Here is an 18865-nt window from a genome sequence, read left to right as displayed (position 1 = left end):
CAGGCTGACAGTACGGTAAACAAGTGAGCAGTTGTCTTCATGACACAAACACTGGGACTCGGCTAGTTTTGATTTCTAGCTCTGATTCTGTGTGACTGTGCCACCAAAATTAAGATTTCTCACTTTACATCTCACCATTCTCGATGGGGCCAGAGCTGGTACAACATTACATTCCGTCTAGAACGATTTCCCCCTCGAAGCAAAACTGCAACATCTCACATGGCAACATAGTGTTGTATTCATGGCTGCCTTTTCTTTGGTCCTTTCTTTTCTTTTCCTTTCCTTTCTTCTTTTCTTTTCTTGCTTTCTTTCTTTCTTTTTTTTTTTTTTAATAGGCAGCAAAATAATGTGGTTTCAGGCAATGGCCCAGCACAGTAGGAGCTGATGAATAGAGCGCGTTGCACTTGAGAGACTGCAGGTCTGTCCCTGGTGGTGCCAATCAAGTCAGAAATACTAACCATGGTAACCGCAGATTTCCAGCTCTATGGCTGCCTCAGGGAGGCAGTTGCTCTTTGGTAGTCGCTGGGGTCCCGGGAAGGAGAAGGGCATGGAGTGACAAAGCACCACTGGGCTGGTGAATACCGGCTTCACAAAGATGGAGCTGCTGCTCTGAGACGTCCTGCTGCGGAGGCAACAGCTTTATTCCCGGAGAACTTGCAGGAGTCCAGGAGGGAAGGTACAATGGCAAAGAGATATGGATTTAGGAGGAGCTGAATAGGACAAGAAGAAAGAAAATTATGTGCTGTGGGTCATTCATTGTGAGAACAACCTGGATTCACTAGGATTCGGAGGCTCTGAGTTATGTGCAGGGTAAGGTAGGTGTTAAGGGTTGGATTATGTTCCTTCAAAAGTCATAGGTTGGGGTCCTAAACCCCACGACCTCAGGTTGTGACCTCATTTGGAAGTTGGGTCATGGTAGGCATACTTAGTTCAGATGGGGTGTACTGGGTAGACCCGCCCCACTCCAGTCTGGCTGGTGGCCTTCTGAAAAGGGGAAATGAACACAACGACACGCACACAGGGTAAACGGCACGTGAGCATCAAGATCAAGGTTGGGTTGGTGTTCCTGCAAGCTTAGGAGCAGCAGACATGGCCGGCAGAGCACCCCCAGCATGGAGGACGGACTGGAACAGGTGCTTCCTCCCTGCCCTCGGAAGTCACACCCCACCTGGCCCAAACCTTGATCTTGGGCTCCTAGCCTCAGAATGGGGAGATGATATTGTTCTGTCGTGGAAGCCGTTTAGTTTGTGATGCTTTGTTATAGCAGCCCTAGGGAACGAGGGCTGCCCAGATCCACGGAATCAGGAGCTCTGAGGGTAAAGCCCAGGGATCCCATGTTTGAACAACCTGTCGGGAGATCCTTCTGTGCATTCCGGTTTGAGAAATACCCTTCTCAATCTTAAGTTTCTATTACAACAATCTAGGGATGTTTTCTATAGAAACAGACTTTTGGACTCCTTTCCTCACAGTCCTCATACTCTCCCACCCTGCACACACACACACACCCAGATTGGTTGAATCTTATGGTGTGTCTGGTGCTTTTCCACTAAGGATCCTTACTTTTGCCCAGTGTTTCCCTATTTGTAACATGCTTTAACATGAATGGTCTTGTTTGCTTAGTTGTAGGACCTGACCCACTGGTGGGGCGGAGTGAAAGGGCAAAGCTTTCATTGGCTCAGGGGTGCCTCAGTGAGTCGGGTATGGGGCACCGGTCTGGGCAAGGCTCCATCCTCTAGTTCCGTGCTGAGTGCCCAGCATGTCCTGGGCTCCGGCGGAGCCGTGGGAGTTTGGTTTGCAGTGAGACAGACTTGCGGTACTTGCTCATCTAATGTTTGCTCATTTGTCTTGTTGCCTTTTTTTGCGAAGAGAATCCTAACACATCCCCACTCCCAACCCTTCCTGGCCTCTGTCTCTCTAAAACCTTCCAGGTAGCACCCGGGTTCCTGACTGCGCTCTTTACAGTATACCCAGCTCCCTCCAGCAGACTCCTTGCCCACCAGTCCCTGTCCCCTGCCCCGTTCACTCGGGCTCTGCGTCATTAGCTGTAATGACAGTAAAGACATCGGCTAGCATAGCCCTTCACCATAGTACTCTACGCTCTTCTCAGACATCAATGTGCAGACAAGTTCCTTCTGATCAGGTCCCATTTTAGCGTCTGAAGTGAGTCCAAGACACTGCATTTCTACTGAGCTCCCAGGGACCACTGAAGGTGCGTGGCTCGCACTTTAAGGAGCAGACACTTAGCACATACACTCAACTAGTATCTGCTCCTTCGTTCTGAGCTTGTTGTTTCCTTAAATCCCGTTTTATGATGTCTTCATGTCGCTGTCTCTCTTCTCCTCAAGCTTTGTCCATCTTGCCCTCTGACCGGCTCTTTTCATGATAACCATTGGTTGCAGGGGCACAGTTAGAGCAGCCGTGTCCAGCTCTGCTCACCAGTCTTTCTTGACCGATTAGTGGTCCCTGAGAGCCAGGTCCCTAGAGACAAAATGTTGGGGTCAGAAGGGGATATGGAGCCATCCTTGTTCCTGGTAGAATGGTGGAACTAACTTACCCCTTCATCATCTGTGAAATAGGGGTAGGAGTGATTGATACAGGGTCATCATCCCTGGGTCCTGGGAACGAGCCCCGCATCGGGCTCCTGCTCTGCAGGAAGCCTGCTTCTCCCTCTCCCACTTCCCCCTGCTTGTGTTCCCTCTCTCGCTGCCTCTCTCTGTCTGTCAAATAAATAATTAAAATATTTAAAACAAACAAATCAACAAAGAGATTGTAAAATTGAGTCCAGACCGATTTCAGGGCAGCGCACGTCCATGTTCCCTACAGTGCCCTGAGATGGGCTGGCATCATGGATGGAGGCCGGTGTTTCCTTCTGTAACAGGAACCTTTCCTGAAGTTAGTGTCTCACTGGCAGTCTTTCATTTTAGAATGGGAATATATGGTTCTCCCCAAAGTATTAATAGCCTATGCAAGCATTATTTGTAAAAATTTGGTGAATTTCTATTAATTTTATTTTCATATCAACAAGGATTTACCATAAGCTTGTGATATGCTTATAAATAAAACAGACCTTTTAGGGATTAAGGGGACCAGAACGCGCACACACACACATGCATACACATCTCTCATAATGACCTCGAGGTGATTTGCTTCTAGCTTGGAGACCTTACAAAGGAAATAATTAGGAAATATTTGTGATATTTTCCAATTAAGGACCCCATGGAAAGTGTGGTCAAATGTTGATTTGTTGTCAGTCAGAGTACTGGTTTGTTCGTTTTGTTCTGATTCTATGAATCACTTTGTCCCTCTGTTTGAAGGGAGATAGAATTTTCACATTATTGGGGTGAAGATGGGGCAGATTTGTGGAGATCTGGTTTTCTAGAACGGAAGTGGTGATATTGTGGAAAGAATATTGGACTTGCCGGCCAAGGACTTGCATTCCAATTTTTGGTTTCATATTTGTTCACAGTAGGATCTTAAGCAAGTTAATTAACCTCTCTGAACCCAATTTGCTCATCTGTAAGATGGAGTTAATAATAATCTACTTTAAAGATTGCTGAGTAGAAGAAATACAATAGACATGCGCATATTCTGTAAACACTGAGGTGCTGTATTCATTAACGGGTTATTATTACAACAATGGTCACAACGTAACTAACCGGAACGTCCAGATATGGGGTAGATGTGGAGTGTGGAGGGGAAGGAACAGACCCGTCTGTGCTCACCGTGGCTGCTGCTGATGAGGTCTGGGAGCGGGGAAGAGAGTCCTGGGGCCGACATGTGTGTAGTCGTGTAGCCGTGGGCATGGGTGGAGCGGCGCGGGAGGGGGTAGACCAGTGGCACTGAGGGTATTTGCAGTGCCCTACAGCCACCACCACCACTTCCTGCCAGAAGCGCCCGTCACCTCAAGCGGACAGCCCGTCCCTGTTCAGGAGTCACTCCCTGTTCCTCCCTCCTCCCAGTCCCTGGACAACTATGGATCTGCTTTCTGTGCCTGTGCCTTGGCCCGTTCTGGGTATTTCATATACATGTGGGGCCTCTCGTGTCTGGCTTCTTCCACCCAACATGATTTCCAGGTTCTTCGTGTAGTGGCCTGGGTCAGTATTTTATTCCTTTGTAAGCCTGAGGACTAGTCCATTGTATGTGTGCATCACAGTCGCCTTGTCCGGCCCACGGTTGATGGACGGTTGGGCTCGTCCCCTCCTTCCGGCTGCTGGAGCTTTGCCATGCAAGCTCTTGTTGGGATCCTATCCGCTCCTGCCTCCCCTACTTCCTTCTCTGTATGGCCAGAATCCTCCTGTAGAAGATAAATCCGATCTTCTCACCTCCTTCTGCAGCCTCCGGTAGCCTCCGTTGCTCTGTAGGACCTGACGGGAGCTCAGCTAGGTGGTCTGCAGGCCCTCTGTGTCCCGGCTCCGCCCGCTCCGGCTGCTTGGCACTTCTCGGTCCCCAGATTTCGGGCGCGTCTGCCGCCGCCGGTAGGTCCTGCAGTTTTTTCAGCCCTGCCTGCCTGCGGCGCTCTGAACTCTTTACCAAGCTTCCTCTCAGGTGAACTGCAGAGTTCAGTCAACGTCTCGCTTCCCAGGACGCATTTGTGACCTCTAGGCTGAGTCCAGCCCCTGTTCTATCCGCTCACACGTTGTCCTCATCCTCTCGGTAGCCCGGCTCCCAATCGCAGTTATGGGGGTTAGTGGCGGATCCCCCAAAATGTGAGGCCCATGAGGAACGGCACGGGGTCCCCTCGCACGTGCTGTCAGTCCAGCCCTGAGCACATTTCTCAACGTGCAGGAGGTGCTCCCCGTTAACTTGTCCAATGTTGAAGGTGTCCAGCCCCAGTAACAGAGACACACATCGCGGTCTCTGCCCTCCCTTCCTGCTGCTCAGCACTTCCTGTGTTTGCACAGTGTGGGGCAGAAGCAGGGAGGCCCCTTTGTCCTGCAAAGAATTTGGGGAATGTGCATCATTTCCTGCGAGGCTCATGTAGTGGCAGCTTTCCCCGCGCTCCTGATAGCTGCAAGGTGAGAGGTGCGGTCTTTTTCCGAGAGACTGGAAAATAAAATGCAGGTGCCATGTGGGAAAATTGCTTTCATCTGGTCCATGACTGTTTTCTGTTAAATAGAGGAACTGCAACCCAAGCAAAAGTTGAGAAGGGATGATGGCTGAAATTTATTAAACCCCAGGCCAGTGTTCATACATTTGAGATGATGTCAGAGCCATGAAGACGGAGTCACTTAATCTCCTACAGAGACTGAGTAAAGTGAGTGCCCTGTGGAGGAGCACTTACAAGATTCTCCTAGAATGTGCACGGGGCAAGCGGGGTCCAGTGGTTTCTGCTGGGATGACAGCAGCGGTGAGCACACTCTGCAGGCGCCCTGCCGCGGGGCTGCAGGCCGTGAGGCTGGCGTGGCCGCTCTCTGCACGGCACGGAGCACCACTGCAGGTCAATGACTTGGGGTTCGCCTCTGCCGGTGGCTTGGGCTGAGGTTGGCGGGGGTAAGAGCAAGAGAACCTCTAGACAGGTTCTCGGCTACAGGGACCTTGGGATCGCTCTGACTCTTCAGCAGCCCACAAGGCATACGGAAAGTCTTAATGAGGAAATTGCTTTGTCAGGTACTTTTTTTTTTTTCCTATTAAAGGATTTTTAGTAAGGAAATTTGATGATAAAGCATTAATCATCCTACAAAATAATAGCCACCTCCCACCGAGCGTGCCCCTGTGCGAGGCCCCGGGCTGTGTTCCTCACGTTCCTCATTGCTCCTGAGTCCCCTCAGTGACCTCCTAGGTGGACGTCCTGATGGAACCCATCGTATAGATTGGGCCAGAACTTGAGGAGATTAAGTAACCTGTCCGAGGGTATTTAGCTAATAAGTGACAGAGGTGGGATTCTTGTCCAGTTTTTAAAAATCCAGAATCCTTGCTTTTAACCATGACTGTGAATCGACACTATTTTGGAGGTTTGGGACAAGTGCAGGAATCTTTTAGGATTCAGTCCTATGCAGCGGAAAATAGTCATAGATGATGAACTAGAGAAATCTGTCATTGGTGTCCCTGGGGAGCTCACAATGGATTTCTTCAGAGTCATGCATGGGCAGGTGTATGTGTGTGTGGACACACACACACACACAGACACACACGCACACTCACCAGAAACAAAGGCAAAAGCAAAAACAGGCGATGAACCATGAGCCTCCAGGGCTCATGCCTCTCTGTGTGGCATCCAGGGCCCACTGACTTGGTTCGGGTTGTTGGGGTTGGAATCATGGGACCACACTAAGCATGCAGTCAGTCATCCTCTTGGATCCTGTTCTGGAATATGTTTCTGGATCAGTGCTACATTGACTCAGGACATTATCCCTTTGATGGTATCAGAAAGGGGAGGTGCATGTCCATGTGTTCCTTTATATATATAGCCTCGTGGCGAGATGCTGAAGCCCATGCTGTGGTTCAGGGCTTAAGTTCAGGGCTTATGATACTAAGCTCTTGGGATGACTGTCTGGTTCAAATTTCGTTCGTGCTGCATGTCCCCGTGTGACTTGGGACTAGTTCCTAAAACAATCTGCACTTTCCTTTTCTCTTCCAGAGAGCGCAGGTAATGATGGTACCTTCTTGTGCAGGTTAATTTTATGCATTAGCTGGGCTCGGCCCTGGTGCCCAGATACTAGAAGTCTTTTCCAGATGAGATTCACATTTCAATCCGTTGACTTTGAGAGAAACAAATGGCTCTCTAATGTGGGGGGGCCTTGATAGAAAGACGGATCTCCCCAGGGCAAAAGGAGTTCTGCCCCAGATGGCCTTCAGACCGAACCTACAGTGTCAGCGGCTCCCCAAGTCCCCAGCCTGCTCGCCTACCCACCGATTTTGGACTTGCCAGCCCCTATAATTACATGAGCTAGTTCCTTAAAATACGTCTCTCTCTCTCTCTCTGATAGATCGTGCGGGATATTATTATACATACACATATACTGTTGGTTCTGTCTCTCTGGAGAAGCCTGACTACTGTACTACTACACTTCCTCATTAGCTGGTGGTTTGGAGGAGTAAATGTGGTATTACACATGAAGGTCACGGAGTGGTGCCTGGAACAGAGGAAGAGGTCAACATGCTAGCAATTACATAAAATCTAGTCCTAATGCGATCTGCATGCGCACTCTGTGGTGGCGTGGGGGGCAGGGTGCAGCGTGCATTGGGCGGGACATGGGGTTGAGGAAGGCACAGGCCTTACCGCAGGAACAGGACAGTCCAGTGGAGAACAGGCATGCATTCTGGCAACTGAAATACAGGGAGGAGAAAAAGAGAAAAGGAGGTGTCCTAATTGTGTCCTGACTCTCAGACACCTTAACCTGCTGCTCAAGGTTAGTGCCTTTATTTAGGTCCTTCTAGTGCTGTAAGAAGGGGTCAGTTTAGGGTTATGTAAGGTCAGCCTCCCAAATGTGAGACTGGCTTTTGTATTGGGAAGCTGATTCTCTCTCAGTACTAGGGTTCCAAAAGGCAGAGCTACAAATGAATCTGGTTCAGGTCAAGAGAAAATGTTTTCATAGCAGCTTTATGTACCCGTCGATGGTAAGATCGGCACAGGTACAGGTTAATTAGAAAGGCAGCTTCCCGTCCTTGGAGAACCCAGCGCCCGGGGAGAGAGACTCCTACCTGAACAGCAGTTTGAAGTGTCAGCCTTGCTGGGGCGGAGATGCGTGCCAGGGCAACACGAGCGCAGGGGAGGGAAGGACTGAGCTGACCAGAAGCAAGGGAGGCTCTGAGGGTAAATGGCAGTTCCGGGAGAAGGCGGGGGCGGGCCTGGGGGGGTGAAAGTCTCCTAGAAAGACGCAGCACCTGAGCCAGGCCTTGTGGGGCGTGCGGGACGTGCGGGGCTCTTTGGTGGGCTGCAGGGGGTCTCTTTGTCCCTGAGGGGTGGTGGCGGGGACTAGTGGCATTAACGAGGAAGCGAGGCCCACCCGACCTCTGCCAGCCCCTCCGTTCCAAGCCCTTGCGCAGTGACGCACGGTCGCGTCCATCCTGAGAAAGCGGCAGCGCGGTGGCTGGAGAACTGCTTTTGCTCCAGCCCACACCCTGTACTGAGTTTTTAGATAGTTCATGCCACCATTCAGAGTAGGAATCCCATTTCTTCGAGACAGAAGCTTGCCACACTCTCTCTCACAGCTCCTCTAATAGCCAGCGTGGTGTTCTGCAGACAGTTTGTTTTTATAGAAATGAATTGGACCGTAAACCTTTGCTTTTCAGCTCATTCAATCTAATCAATCAGGGTTTAGTGATTCTTGACAGAAATGTAACCAAAGAATTTCAGATCTAAAGGGACCCTCGGATATCACTATTCATCTTATGCATTATAGAGACGAAGCCACTGAGAGCTTGAGATCTTATGTTACTTGTCCCCAGGGCCATGGCTTTTCAGGTGAGGCCGCCCAACTCCTTACAGTCTAAGCATCAGAATGGTTCCAGAGGGCTTGCATATGTCTTCAGATATGGTCCAGTCATCTGTTTGTGGCTGGTATTCTCTGTTACTTAGAGAGTGGTGCTGCTAAGATAAATCTAGACTGTTGGTCCAGTTGCATTATGGACGAGTTGTCTGGCATCTGCCCCTTGGTGATGGGCCGCACTGTTCACAAGCGCCTAACCTGCAGGATTGACAGTGGGCATGCAGCTGGATCAGGGCAGTCACCCCTCAGTATTTAGCGGCATTTTCCAGAACTGTACAAGTCGCTGGGGTTTAGAAGGTGTTGGAAGGATGAGTCAGATATGGTTCTTGCAGTCTTGAAATTCAAAGTCCATTGGGAAAATAACATAAGCCCAAGAAACAGGGCAAGAAAAGACTGAAATAACTCCAGAAGGCAGTTTCAGAACGGCTCCGTTTCCAGGTTCTTGACTTCAGGATGGTAGGACATTGTCTCTGTAACCTCAGCCAGGGTTCAGTTTTGCTCATTCTCCACTTGGATCAGATCTGTTTGGTACCCTTGCAATAATTTACCATTAAAAAGAGAATGAGTTGAGGTTTCCATCCTGAAAAACCAAGAAGGAAACATCAGGAAAGATCTTGGAAGCATTATTTGCCAGCCAGTGAAGCCTGAAGTTCTGAACAAGGAACTGTTGTTAGGGTGTGCTTCAGAATTCCTCAAGGTAGATTGTATTTTCCACAGAGAATAAAGGGAAAACAGGAAAATGCTGGTTTGTGATACTATTTCATGGGCCAAGGGAGTCTCCCCGGTGGAATAAACACTGGGTCCAAATTGATTTTTGGTGGAAAATCCTTTTGGAACTTTACAGGTGACTTTACCTTTTGACTGACTCTCTTAGAAGCAGAAAACCTTGCTTCTCAGTGGTCTGGGCTAGGTGTATGTTACCAAGGACATCCCAAAAGAGCCAGGCCTCTTGCAACAGGACCTGTGGTGGTTCCGAGTAGGGGAGAAAAGGTATTCATACTTGTGCCTCTTCAGAGTGATCCTTAGAGGCCCACATGGTTTGTTATGTTTAAGTTCCCATGAGAAACCTAGCAGCATTAGACACAGAACCAACCCAGAACACAAAAAGATAGTCACAGCACCTGCTCTAAAATGAAGCCCTTTCAAGACCCCACTCAAAGGAATCTTTGCCCTGCATTCCTTTGCCCAGGCTGTAGCACACAGTAAGCGCCTACTGAATGCCTGAGGGATAAATGGGAAGAATGCATGATGATGGTACCTAGCGGGTGCTTGGGGGGCTTAATCTGTTAAGCAACTGCCTTTGGCTTGGGTCATATTCCCAGGGCCTTGGGGATCAAGCCTTGTGCTGGGCTCAGTGGGGCGCCTGCTTGTCTCTCTCCTCCCTGCTCTCATTCTCTCTCTCTTCCAAATAAATAAATAAAAAGGATACGTAGAAACACACCAAGTTAGTATCTTTGACTCCGTATGAACATGGGTGAATAATTAAGACAATGTTAGAGCTAACACTCAGGATAATATTTCTCCAGGAATGCACTGGGATTACATTTTCCAGGCTGGAATGCCGTCTAACGCGGCCCTCAGGACGGAGGAGACACTTCTGTGCCCGTGTTGGAAGAAGCTGTGTTCGTCGAGTGAGACTAAGGTGCTGCTCGGGTGGGGACGTTGATGGAGGCAGTCTGTGTGTGTGTAGGGCAGCGGGCGCGTGGGGAAGCTCTGCGCCTTCCTCTCGGTCCTGCTGGGATGCAACACTGATCTACAAAATAAAGTGTTTACTAAAAAAATTATAGTGGGTGAAGACACGAGTGACCTGCACAAAGGGACTTGGGGGCGTGTGGCCGAGCAGATGGGACCCGGTTCTCCGGATTTCTGGTTTGTGTCCCGACTTAAGGTCCCTCCCGAGTTAAGGCAAAACAGGAATATGTTTCTGATCTACAACCTGCCCCTCTGGGTTTCGGCTCTGGAAGCACTCATGGAAGACTGTACATATTCTGTATCTGCAGTCTGTAGGCTGTTTGCCCATATGTGCACATCACGGTCGCCCTCGCTAGTGTGTGGGTTTCTGGAAGGCAAGGCTGAGCTGCCGGCTCCTTCCTCTGTTCTTCCTTCTTGCTTTGTATGTGCCTCTCTTGTCACACTGGATAGTGAGCAGGTGCTTGTCTCAGTCTCTCATCATATTATCTTCTCACAGACCGAGGCTGTGTCCTACTCAACTTTCTATGCCCTCCTCCAGCATGGTGCTTTGTGTATAATAAGTTCTCAAAAACTATTTACTGTAGAATAACTATGACCATTTAACTGCCTTTGTCTGTCACATATCAAATAGATTCCAATTAAATTCTTTCTGATGATGGTAATAACAATAACTAACAATACCAAAAATTCTTGTCTTATCACCATGCCCTCAAACAAAAGATCACTTAACTGTATGAAGAAAGCTGTTCCTTTGGGAAACTGCAAAGAAATGCTTCATTTGTTTCATAAAATACTTCAGATGCTGGTGTGACTCATTCACTTAATGTGGGATGATGATAGTCAATGGATGAAAGGAGTTAAATTAATAAATTTGCATTCCTACTAGCTAGCGTTTCTGACTTGATTCAGGGCACATTTTCTTTTCCTTGCCATTTTGAGCCACATCCCTCTAGTAGGCTAAATCCCACTTTTTGAGTTGGTATTTATTGTGTCATATCTGGTGAGCACAATATCATGAACATGTCTGAAGTTATTGCCTAATGCAAGAGAAGAGGCCAGTGATAGCAAACTTAATTAGGTCCAGCTCATACTGAGTAGAAAGTTTAGGTTACAGTCCAAGAATTGGAGGTTTTCTCAAGGTGGAGATCTACCCAAGTAAGGAGCATGAATCAGAACTAGAAATCAAGTCAATACAAAGTTCAGTGCCTTTGTTAATAAACCAGGACAGATAAGGGGCGAGATCAGGCACATCTCTGTAAGTAATATTTTGGAGAGAAAAAGTAGTATTGGACACATCAGGTGAGCTATTTGCTTCAAAAATAGATGTTAATTTATTTGGCAAGTCAGAAGATTAGGAAGAATGTCATTACATGACAAAATTAAATACTGTTCACTAAAAAAAGTATGTTTAATTTCAAAGAATCCAACTTTTGGAAGTAATTTTAAGACTGGATTAAGAGTAACTTCAATAACGGCCTGGCCTGCTCTTTCTTCTTCTTCTTTCTTCCTTTTTTTTTTTTTTTAAATCGAAGTTTCCTCTTAATCGAACTGGAACAATCCGGTGGAATTTGTCCGAGGTTCTGTAAATCGCTAGCATTCCATCTTGCTGTGTCTTATAAACACATAAAAGGCTATTGTTGCACAGAGTTAGGTTTTTAATAATTTTTCAACTCCTTTACCTCTGGAGTCCACTTAAAGCCATCCTCTGTTGGGAAGCCATTCAAGAGTATCAGAGCTTTTTGTGAGAACAAAGAGGTAGTCTTTCTTACAGAGAACAATTCTGTACTGGCAGAGAGCTGTGCTAGATGACCTAATAGGTCTTTTCTATCTCTAATTTCTGTGATTCTATGAAAATCATCACCCACTATAAGAACCAGATGTTGGCTGGTAGACAATGGCTGTGAGGATCCATCTTCCCCCGTCAGCCCCTTTCCGACGTGTAGGTTGCCACCTCCCCCCCCAACCCCCCACTTCTCTGCTCTGTGGCAGCTGATGGATATTTATATCTTTCTTCCCCAGCCTGCCAATTATAATTATCAATATCTGCACTGATAAAAAAAGAGGCATCATCAGAGTTGCGCACAGTATGTGATAAGCCAAGTTTGAGTCGAACACAAGAATAGTTTCTTCTAATTATGAACAAAAGAGAGGTGCATTTGGTGGTAGGGCTGCCATCTCGGTTCTGCTCACGTGGCCACAAGAGAGACCTTCTGCCTCCCTGAGAGCACCTCTGTGGACAGACAGCGAGGGGGAGATGCCCCCACGAGCAACTATTGCTGGAGACAATGCCGTCTGTACTGTACGGACTTAGAGCATTGCTTTAAATATAATAAACAAAAGTGAAATCTTACACGAGGCAGCACAGCTTAGTAATTGCTGTTTGGAGCTCACGTCTCTGTAGTGATTTGCTCAGCATTTCATCTCCAGCTGCAGCACAATTTTTGCCAAATATAGATAAATGAAGTTAAAGTTATTGGCAACCACTAGTTCTGTCCCTGTTTCGAGTTTATAGATTTCATAGGAATGGCATTACTTTATTTCTACAGCAGACAATTGTTCTTCTGAAGCAAGAACTTTTTCCATGGTCTGCTCTGTAGGGCATTTTGAGAGGGGCAGGAAATTTTATCAGAGAGATATATGGGCAGCTGGAGTAAGATTTCTGTTCAGACTTCAGATCATTTGAAAATTTGTTTGAAGTGGGGAGGGGGGGAGACAGACTTTCCACCCGACCAACGTGTTTTAAAGGTTTCTAAACCTTCATGGAATTTGAATAAAGCATCTGCAGACGCCCCTGTCATCGTGGGCTGCCTTCCAGCAGCGAGGGATCTGTTCCCATTGACGAGAGACCCCTTCAGAAAGAAGCAGGCACCGTCATCTGAAAACAGTGTTTTTGGTGCTCCTCTTTCACTCCCGGTGAAATTGGAGGTTGTTGAATGTCCTGTTAGATGAGTGGGAACCACGGCCCCCAGAAGTAAAGGTGGTCTCAGACATGGGTTCAACTTTGCATAGGGTCCAGCTCCTTTCTCTGGTGGGCGGAGGATGGGCCCTTCCTCTCCATTCACCTCCGATGGACACATAGCTGAACCTCCCAAGAGGCTTTCCCTGTCATGATCTGCTCTCACAAGTGGCGTGAAATGTTTATTTGGCACTTTGGGTGGAGGTCGGGGGTGAGCCACGTGCTTTTGGAGGTGTTCTCTTCTGCATCCAAGACACATCAGTTCCCTCGGTCATCTTACAGTGGCTTCGTTTTAGACTCCTTTTTACCGTGGTGACTTTGCTGCTTTCAGAACATAGTTTCTAGAACCATATGTAAAATAGGCTGAGAAGAGCTATTTTGGAAGGACTCCACCATGTGAGTCCAAGTCAATTCCATTTACACACACACACACACACACACACACACGCACAGGCACAGGCACATGCACACACAAGCACACACACAGTCTCAGTGTCTTAGCCGTTAATGGGCCTGAAACTTTTTGGATTCTTACAGTGAATTTCCTATCCCTATGCAGGTCCCTTGTACTCAGAGCAAGGTCACTCCCACGCCTCTCTGCGTGCTGTGCCCTGTGCTTGAGATGGGAGAAGCTGGCAGAGTTTCCTCCTCTGCCCTCTTACTTCTTCTTTATTCTCTTTTCCATGAGTGATTTAAGTCCATTTAAAAGATTTGCAAGATTCGGTAATGAGAAAATAATGTAAATATTCTAAAACGTATCCTTTCCAAGTCATACGATATTGTGGGTCACCTCTGTTGGAAACCTTTCTTGTTTATTTTCTTTCTACCACATCTCAGGATGGTGCGACCCCACTTTTCCCAATGCCGTTGCCCCGACAGAATTGGGAGCACCATCCTCTATGGCCTGCGGAAGCTCCATCAACATACTTGTCACCCTGTATTAGAAACACACCTTTTTTACACAGCTCCTCCCCTCCAAACTGGGTAATGATCACTTTCAAATCGTTTTTATGTCTAAGTCCTAGCACACGAGTGCCTGATGTGAAGATGGTCCTCAGCCAATGTTTACGGAGCAAGAGTGTTAACGATGAAGATGATTTGGGGGAACGGCCCCGTATAAAGTGAGCACCTCTGAATGGAGCTCAGGAATGAGAGAAGGATGCTTTCACGACCATCTCTGGCACATGGAGACATCTGCTGGCTCCCGTTGCTGCTTGGCCCGGTAGCCCAGCCAGAGAAGCCTTGCCCTAGCCAGCGTTGTGGCGAGGGACCAGAGTTGAGCAGGCCTGGAGCCTTGAGGGTGGGGCTCTGGAAAGTCAGCTGAAAGGCACATGCTGTTCGAAGGTGTTGCTAGGGGCTCTGAGCCGTAAAGTGCACTTGCAAGCCTGCCCTGGTTGCTTGTTGGATCTGTGCCCCGTTCCCAAGCCCTGGGAGCGGCCCTGTCATCCGCACGTATGCCGGGTTCGGCTGCTACCCCCTTCTCCCTTTGAAAAAAGCTGACCTGGTTGGCTGGAGACAGGGGAGGCCTCCACTGCTTCTCTGGGCCTTAGTAGGCGACAGTGGTTCTTCTGCCTTCTATTAACAGCACCAGGAGCTCTAAGTTACTTAATTTGAATATGAAGAACCCATTCCCTAAGGAAAGGACCTTTAGGAATTCCGTTCTTAGACCTCTGAAGGACATTAAGGAAGTAACCATTTGTCCTGAGTCCTAGACAGGCAGAGAGGCCAGATCTTGAGTGTGTGTTCTCTAAACTCGATATTTTATGACTCTGGGGGGACCCAAGTGGGTTGCAGCACACACAAAAGCATTGAATTGGCCTGGCAAGGCTCCTTGCCAGCTCCAGGCTGGTAGAGGCCCTGAGGAATGGCCCACAGAGGCCAGGCCACTGGCTTTGACCTTTTGGCCTGTTTAGGGTCATGCTTGAGTGTAGGACTTCCTCTCTAAGGTAACATAAAATTATGTTTTATGTTTATATAACATAACATAAAAATATGTCTCTAAGGTAACATAAAATTAGCTATAGACGATTTGGTACATTCACCATGCTGTGAGACCACCACCTCTGTTTAGTTCCAAGACATTCTTCACACCCTGAACAGACACCCTGTCCCCGCTGAGCAGTCACTGCTCATGCCTTTGCCCAGCCCTGGCAGCCGTCGTCACACCGCCGTTAGTTCTGCCTCTTAACCTGGTGAGTGCTGGAAACAATTCTTTTCAGTTTTTATTTTATTTGCAAAAATGTATTAGACACATGTTATGCCAGGCCCTGCACTAAGCATTTAATATACATTAAATCATTTAATCCTTAGAGCAAGACTCTAAAACAGTTACTTTTTTTTTTCCTTTTTTAAGATTTTACTTATTTATTTGACACAGAGAGAGAGAGAGAGAGAGAGAGAGAGAGAGACAGAGCACAAGCAGGGAGCAACAGGCAGAGGGAGAAGCAGGCTCCCTGCTGACCAGAACTCCGGACTACGGGCTCTATCCCAGGACCCCAGGATCATGACCTGGACCAAAGACTGATACCTCACTGACTGAGCTACCCAGGTGCCCCAACAGTTAGTATTTTTATTCCCATTTTACAGGTAAAGAGGCAGAGGCAGAGAGTAGTCAAGTGACTTTCTCCCTGTCCCACAGCTGGGGGCTGGCAGAGGCCGGGCTCGGGGGCGCCCTGCAGGCCTGGACTTTCCCTGCCGCTGCCGCTTATCGGCACCACAACAAAACTGGCTTCTTTCCTCTTTGGCCGTGTAAGCCTTTTGATTTCTTACTTTCTTGTTCTGGTTTTGTTCTGTTGCTTCATGGGCATTGGGCGCCGGCAGAAAGGCCCAGTATTAACATCTGTGTTGTAATTTTCCATGACTATCTCAGAACGACTGAGACACGGTTGCTGTTTGCTGGGTCAGAAATCTTTTTAGGCTTCATGCTGACCTCTTTGGACAAACATGGTTTAAGTAAGAGTCCAAACGCTTCACAACATTCTTTTGGAAATTGAGCAAAGCTGGAAATTTTGCCAGTGAGAAACAACCAGAGTTCATGGCCAAATAGCAATATGTCTGTTGAACCTTGGGGAAAATGATTTAAGATATAAAATTTGATGTAATTGTAACACTTTCTACAACTAACAGGGCACCAGAAAATATGATAGAGCTGGGGCCAAAAAGGTAAAAATGCCGTGTGTGTGTGTGTGTATGTGCATAAATATGCATATATTTAATATATTTTTATTTCACTATAAATACATATACTTTCTTTTTTTTAAAAAAAGATTTTATTTGACAGACAGAGATCACAAGTAGGCAGAGCAGCAGGCAGAGGGAGAGGGGGAAGCAGGCTCCCTGCTGAGCAGAGAGCCCGATGCGGAGCTCTATCCCAGGACCCTGGGACCATGACCTGAGCTGAAGGCAGAGGCTCAACCCACTGAGCCCCCCAGGCACCCCATATACGTGCTTCTTATAAATATAGAGACTTAGTTCTTTTCAGATTTCGGAATCATAGGAGTTGTTTTTATCTGTTTCTCCAACATTAACAATTTTTGTTCTCCTAAAACAAAAGTGGTTCTTAAAATGATGTATAGACTCAGTGGAAAATCACTGTAGTTATGGGTAGGGTTTGGATTTTGCCTCGTGTTTGCTTCTGGGGTGAGCAGTGGGCGAGCAGTGGGCGAGCATTTGAGCAGCATCTCCTGGTCTGTGCGAGTCAGCCCTCGGGTCAGAGCTACCTCCTTGCTCTACTTCCCATCAGAGGCCCCAGAGATGCTGAAGGTAACCGTCACCCGTCCTGCTCACAGCCCCCATGTCCTGGATAACCCCGAAGTGTCAGGTGCTGTCCCAGTGCCCATGTGTTCTGTCCCCTTGAATCCTCACCAGAAATCCAGAAAGGCCGTGCTGCTCTCACCCCCATTTTTCAGAGGAGAGGACCGAGGCACAGCATGCATGGTCAGGAGGTATTAGTGTGGGGTCTGCTTTCACTGCCGGCAAAGGGAACACCGTGCACTTTCCCTTCTGTTTGAACAAGCAGAGCGTAAGGAAATGAACACGGAGTCTCCTGCTGGGTTTTCTGTTTTGTCGCCTGGGCCAGAACAGAGAGGTCCTGTGCTGTCTCTGCCACAGGTGTCTGCCCAGCCCGGCTGGCCTCGGTGCCTCTGGAGGGTGATGCGCAGGGGCAGGGCTTCAGAGACCTGGGGCTTCAACTGACCCTGCAAACCTGTCCACTTCCTTATGCTGTTGGTTTTTACCTTCGTGGGAAAAGGAAATATCAAGTCCGGTTTTATGACTTTGGGCATTTCTTTTCACTTCATAGTGAAAAGAGTGGAAATAGAATTCCATGCCATCTCAAAGAAATATTGCCGTGTAATTTTAGTGAGGGTGTGCATTATTTTAGCAAAATATTATATGTGGCCTGAGAGTAGCAGTTCCTTAGCCTGAATAAGTGGGGCAGGTGTGCGTCTTAGTGTCGTCCACAGTGAGGACAGACAGTGACCCTGCAAATTGTTGTCTTCATTGTGCCTGTCATCTTTAGCCTTGTGGGAAGGTTTTATGCCTAAGTTTACATATGGAAATGAACTCGAAGAAATGCAGAGGAGAAAGCGCAGTAAGTGGAATTTAACAAACAAAACAGAAGATCTTAAGGGAAGGGAAGAAAAAATAAAATAAGACGAAACCAAAGAGGAAGACAAAACATAAGAGACTTTTTTTTTTTTTCTTGAAGATTTTATTTATTTATTTGGGAGAGAGAAAGCAATAAGGGATCAGAGAGGGAAAGGGAGAAGCAGAGAGCCTGATGTGGAGCTTGATCCCAGGACCCCAAGATACTGATCTGAGCTGAAGGCAGCAGCCCAACCAAATGAGCCACGCAGGCGCCCCAAGAGACTCCTAACCATAGGAAACCAAGTGAGGGTTGCTGGAGGGGAGGTGGGTGAGGAGACGGGGTAACTGGGTGGTGGACATTAAGGGGGCATGTGTTGTGATGAGCACTGTGTGTTATAGAAGACTGATGAATCCCGGGCCTCCACCTCGGAAACTAATGCTACATATGGTAATTAATGGAATTTATGTTAAAAAAAAAAAAAAAGAAAGAAAGAAAGAAAAGAAAGTATAATAAGAGACAGAACTCAGGAATTCCTCGCATATTCGCAGGAGGAGAGAAATGTAGCCCAAAGATTAAACTCATGACCTGGAATGAGGTGCATAGTAGGCGTTCAGCAAACACTGTCCGCGTCCTTCTGCCTGTTGACAGGCTGCTCCAGGTGAAGCCAAGATAACAGAGAGCTTTAGCATGCTGTGACAAGGCTCGTCACTGGGTAGTGCACGTAGGAAGAACACGGATGGCAGGGGCGCCGAGGCTGCGGCCCCAGTGGGAGAGCGTGAGGGGCTGACCTAGGCCGGGGTCAGAGGCCGCGTGCGACATGCACGTGTGACCGGGTGACAGACAAGAGTGACAATGTCTGTCATTTATGAAGAGCTGCTGAAAGTGCACGTTTCTGCCCAGGGCTGTCGTGGGGCACTTCCTGATGAGCAGGTGCTCGTCTTCACCTGGACATAGAATAAACCCCCAGAAGAAAGAGAGATTGGGGCACAGCTGATAGCCGGACAGTCTGCCTTTCCTCTGAAGTGTTTGCTTCTTCAGAGCGACAGACTGAGAAGAGTGTTTGGCTGATTGAGATGTGGAGAACACCGGACTTTGGCTGTGTTTGTTTCAGTAAGTCCTAAATTACCAGGGTCCCTGTCTTGTGATTTACTACGCTGCTTTTCATGGTTAAGCATGGTCCAGTGGTATAAGAAGAGTTAG

General features: G+C 47.8%; 2 long non-coding RNA genes across 2 annotated transcripts in view; both read left to right on the top strand.

The window, feature by feature from the left end:
* The window catches only part of LOC309872054, a 280378-nt gene that overhangs the window by 30838 nt on the left and 230675 nt on the right, over window positions 1-18865 (top strand). The window lies entirely within an intron of this gene.
* LOC309872053 overlaps window positions 1-18865 on the top strand; it is a 32033-nt gene that overhangs the window by 1615 nt on the left and 11553 nt on the right. The window lies entirely within an intron of this gene.

The sequence above is a fragment of the Mustela nivalis genome (assembly GCF_964662115.1).
Source record: "Mustela nivalis genome assembly, chromosome: 8".
In the NCBI taxonomy this organism is placed as follows: Eukaryota; Metazoa; Chordata; class Mammalia; order Carnivora; family Mustelidae; genus Mustela; species Mustela nivalis.
This window is presented reverse-complemented; position numbering and strand designations above follow the sequence as displayed.